This window comes from Pinus tabuliformis, chromosome 2_2, assembly GCF_031772625.1.
Source record: "Pinus tabuliformis cultivar Carrire ecotype Pingquan chromosome 2_2, CPIR1, whole genome shotgun sequence".
NCBI lineage: Eukaryota > Viridiplantae > Streptophyta > Pinopsida > Pinales > Pinaceae > Pinus > Pinus tabuliformis.
The window spans coordinates 947,571,207-947,576,884 of record NC_142300.1 but is presented as its reverse complement, the minus strand read 5'-3'; positions in this window follow the sequence as shown (position 1 = coordinate 947,576,884).

Here is a 5,678-nt window from a genome sequence, read left to right as displayed (position 1 = left end):
CAATTGTCTTTTGTTTTCCCTTGTTGTTGAATTTATTTGGTTTGATTTCGGGATGAAGCTTCCAACAATGAGATTCATCATGACCCTCTTTGGAACAAGGCTTGCATGTTAATTTCTCTCCTTCCTTCTTAATGGATGTATTTTTCTTTCCCTTCCCTTTTAAAGCCTTTTCTTTTCCTTTACCCTTAAATGGATTTTTACTACCCTCTTTTGGAGTGCTTTTACCTCTTGCCTCAAGATGAGTGGCTTGCACACACACCTCACCTAGATTATTGGGATTAAACATAAGGATAGTATGTCGAAGGTAACTGTGTAGTCCCCCTATGTACTTCAGCAACATGTCTTGTGATTGCAAATCTACCCCTAACATTAGAGACCTTTTTCTGAATTCTTGGGTGTAATCTTGCACATTTTGACCTTTAAGTTGTCTAAAGTTTTGCCAATTCATGATGGATTTCTGCATATAAGCTAGAGGGTAGAATTGTCTTTTAATTGCAACAATGAAATTAGACCAAGAAATTGAGATCTTACCATGTTTTTTTATCTCTTCTTGTGTCTTTGATTCCCACCATACTAATGTTGCACCCTCCATCCTCAAAGAAGCTAATTGAATCTTTATGTCATCCTCTTGAAGGTTTTGAATTCTGTAATAGACCTCCAACTGAATAACCCAATTATCAAGCTTCCCCGCATTCACTTCACCATTATACATGGGCAGTTAAAATTTAACATTAAGTTTTAATAAGGGTGATTTATCAGTTCCTTTTGAGGTATGTTGATGACTATTAGTAAGGGTTGTGCCAGTGGAAGAGGGTGAAGATGATTTTGAATAAGAAGATGAATAATATGGTGGAGAGGGTGGAGGTTTACCTCCATTTCCATTAACTCCTCCTCCTCAAGAACCTTCTCCATTGGGAGGTTTAGAGCTTTCGCCCTGCAGTCTAGTATTCCTCTCTTCATAGAGGACCTTTACCATATTTGTCTTATAAAATAAAGCTTTCCTAAATACCTTCTCATCCTCTGTCATGTTTGTAGGTTCTCCTTCATGAGACATGCTCACTGGAGTCTCAACTGCAACTTAAGGGAGAACTAGTGGTGGAGATTGTGGAAAACTTGCCCTCCTTCCCTTTGCCCCAACTTCAGGGCTTTCAACCAGCTTCCCTTCTCCTCTCTTGAGTTTTAACCTTGTAATCATAGCATTCACTTGCAAACTGTTAAATCCTTCTTGCAAAAATAAAACCAAGAGCTCTGACACCAAACTTGATCTGATGGGGAAAATTAGTTTTTTTGCGCTAAAATTCCTTTTCAAAATATATTAAATATGCTTGAGGATTTATGAAATTATTTGCAAGTTTAAACATGGGTTTTTGAGTGCTTTTATGTAATTTTTATGTGGAAATTAAGATAAACAAATGACTAAACAACAACATATAATAGACATGAACATCACCATAAACAATATCATAGCAGCACATAATGAAGGAGTTCACCCCTCCTAGGCTATGTCTCCTTGGTCTAGCTTCCAATGGCTTGGCCCTCTCTATTATGCTCAAAAGTGTGAATACACCAGTTTACAATGCTCAAAAATATCTGAAACTTGTTCCAATGGTTTGAGAATGCCCAAAAATGCCTGTGTAGGCTCTTTATGCTCCTGATTTGGTCAAAACATGACAAAGTTATGGCCTTTGCCAATATTCTGTTAATCACACCGTAAATTCCCCAAAATCTAGCACCATCCTACCAAATTTCCCCAAAACATGCTAACGAAGCAACAATTTCACCGAAAATCAGGCGAAATTGTTGGACATTTTAAATGTATGCTAACGCCTAAATTCCGAAAACTATAGACACGTGGGGGCCATGTGCCTGGAGCTAAGGCCAATGGCCCACCCCCGCCGGTCGGGCCCCTGCATTGCACTCTGCCAGTGGTTGTGTGTTGGTAATGCAACCAAGGGCCAACCCTCGTGGGGTAGCCCTACCCCCAATTGTCGCGCCATTAAACTTTAAATCAAACTTGACAACATAATGGTTAAGCAATAATGTGATGGTTTATTGGAGGAGAATTTGGTTTTTTGTGTGAGGTCACAGGTTCAACCCCCGTGCCTTCGCCAAGAATTTGAACAATAATTTTGGTGGGCCCTGGGCTACCATGTGGCGGCCTCCAGCTGGGCCACTTGTCAGCCCTTGGTTGGCCACCATTCTGACGAGTAAAAAACATAGAATTTCATCCAATAACAAAATGCAACTTGTCACAATACCATTTGCCAGAGGAACCCACTAACCAATTCAAACTGCCCATTCAACACCATGTTACCAGTACAGACTATTGACTGGGCTGTCAATTTTTTTTTAAAATTCGCCTGTTTGGGAAAGTGAATAGAACATGTTTCTCGGAGCATACGGTGTCCATTTTGCGTGAAACACGTTATGTCGGATTTAGGATGACGAACACTACATGGTCGTCTAGGATCCACACCGATCCGAAAACTTTGAATTTTGAGCTATTCTTTTAGCACCTAATCATCGTTACTAGGAACAAAAATGATCATATTGTATAAGTAAAGAAGGATTTACAAGATAAATTCAAGATGATTGATCTAGGACTACTTCACTACTATCTTGGAGTTGAAGTATTCCAACATCGACACAACATTTCATTAGTCAATGGAAATATGCATTTGAGCTACTAAAAAGATTCAAGATGGAAGATTGTAAGTCAATTCTCACCCATGTGGATTAATACTTTAAACTTTAAAAAATTAAAGCGTAGTAGTTAGTAAACAGTACTACTTACAGACAATTGATTGGTAGCTTGATCTATATGAGAACTACTCGTCTAGACCTATATTATGTAGTTAGTATTCTTTCACGATTTATGCATGAACTAAGGAAAAGTCATTGTAATACAACAAAAAGGGTTCTTAGATATATCTAAAGCATGGAATATTTTTGTGTTCTTTAAAAAAGACTAATAATTAATTGGTTGATATTCAGGGGCATATTTTGCTAGAAGTATTGATGATTGGGCATCAACATCATCTTATTTGATGAACATGGGGTCAAAAATAGTTTCTTGGAGTTGCAAGAAACAAGTAACAATGAAAATTTATTTGGCAGAAGCAGAATATATATCAGCATGGAAAACAACATGTGAGATTGTTTGGTTGTGTAGAGTTTCGCAAGATATAAGTGTTCCTTGAGTAGAAGCTACACCTTTATTCACGACAACTAGTCGGTGATAAAACATGAAAAAACCAAATTTTTCATTCCAAAAAAGGCATGTTGACGCAAAGTATATTTACATTAGGACACTCATTGCAAGATATTTTCACAAAACCACTTGGCACGATCAAATTTACTGAGTTCAAGGAAGAAATTGGTATATGTTGTAATGTACTTTTGGATCAAAGGGAGCAATGTTAGATATATGATCCAAATTACATAAATTAATATTTAATTATGTACAGTCTTCTTATAATATTTTATTATTTAAGAGTCTTCTTAGAATATTTATTTGTTATAATAGATTTGAAATCAAGAAGGTGTCATTATTTAGGAATTAAATTAGGAAATTTGTTAGGAGAATTGTTAGAATTACAATAAATGTAAATGGATTCTTGCCACATGAAACAAGTGATCCATAACTAAACTAGTTTAGGAATTTTTTTTATTTAAAGATTTTTTTGTCCTCTTGCAAGAGTGTTGAACAATTGTGTGTAATATTTTGTGTATTATTATGTAATTCTCTTTTCCTTATAAATAAATTTTGTTTGTTTGAGGACACTTCTTCTATTAACACTTTATTTTTGCATGTTCCTCTTTTGCGCACATCCTCACTTCCGTACCTTCACATGCATTCCCACATCCTTACACTTCTTATATGTTTAGTAGGATAATATTTTATATTTATTAAGTTTTTTTAGAAGTTATAAAATCAATATATGATAAAATAATTTTTTAATTTTTTAAATATCATAATTTAATATTTAATTAATAGTAAGAAGAGATGGTTGTTACATAGCTCTGACATTGTTTAAGTCCATTCTATTTTTTTACTCATTTTGAATACTAATCTCAACTAGCAATAATATTCACCAAACTTAATATCATGTGTCGTTCATTGACATAAGATAAAATAAGATAATTTTATTATTGCTTAGTCAATAGAACTATGATAATTCATAATATACTAACTATAACCATTCCAACAAATTAATAAAAATGAACTCATTTCAATTAAAACAAATAATTTATCATCTCATATATTAATGGCTCAAAATAATTTTATTTTATTTGATTAAATTATTTATAACAATAATAACAAGATAACATAAACATAATTTTAGTGCAGAAATTAGTTGCTTTACAGCTATTTCACTAATTTATATATAAACAATCCATATATAAATATAAAATTGATTTCATTTTCATATGAAAATTCTTCATCTTGACCTTGCAATGCTCTATCCACCTCCATATAAATATTTTATGTTATAAGAAACGTATTACTCTTTATTAATAAATTAATTTTTTTTTCTAAAGTTTTCTATAACACACGGATAAGTCTTCAGCATGAAATGCTTTAGTCATGAACCATATTTTATGCTGTAAGAAATGTGTGAATCTTTATTTTTCATTTATATATACATGTTTATAAATATAAAAGTGATTGGATCATTATATCAAAAATCTTCACCTTCCTAATTATTAAGTCTAGTTCAAAAGTGATCCCATCATCGTATAAAACGTCTTTACCTGGTTAGGTATTAAGACAATATATAGTAAAAAATTATGAAATTTACATTAACTAATCTAATTCCCTTTTAATAATACATATATTAAAATATTAAAATAAAAAAATTCTTTGGATGGGATGTTTCACACTGGAAAGGGTGGGGTCATGTAGTCCTTGTCTCACCTAGCTATTTGACTTAGGGACATGGCGGCAAGCTCCCAATTATTTACGTATACAAGTAAACTGAGGGATAGGGAACACCACACTTTAGATTCTTGTCAAATCCACTTCCCATGAAAAATAACCTTAATGTTTGATAACCTAACTCCCTCGCGTCATGTGACTGGAAAAAATATTTTTCCTCGAACTATGGAATTCGATGTTATAGTCATGAAAATTCGTTTCTCCATTTCCGATGACAACCTTGGCCAGAAGGCTATTAAGTGACAAGGGGTTATACAAAAATAAAATCCAGGTGTTTTAAAAAGTCAATTTTCCCAAGAATTTAGGCAGCCATGTTTTTGTTAGTTTGTTTCGTCTGGTTCATTCCTCTGAGCCAAGCTTGCAATGCTCCAACTCTCTAGGATTTCCTTACGAAATTCCAAGAGGGTGATGCTAGCTCATTAGTGAGCTTTGCTCCATAAAGATGGAACTTTCCCTCAACTATGATTGACAACTTGATGCACCCTAAACTAATGTCTATTAGAAAATAATCTATGGAGTGGCTTAGAACTGGGTGGAGTGTCTTGCGACACTGAAGTGACATTTCAATAGTTTCGTTTCTTTTTTCTTGGACAAGTCACTTCTTTTGACCTCCTTGTTTTTTCTTGTTGTCTCCTCTATTGATTTTCTCATCTTAAATTTAACTACTAGTAGTGACTTGGGATCCTATTCTTATTTCTTTTATGCTAAACCCCTGTGCTTTTATGGAAGCCCCTCCTCT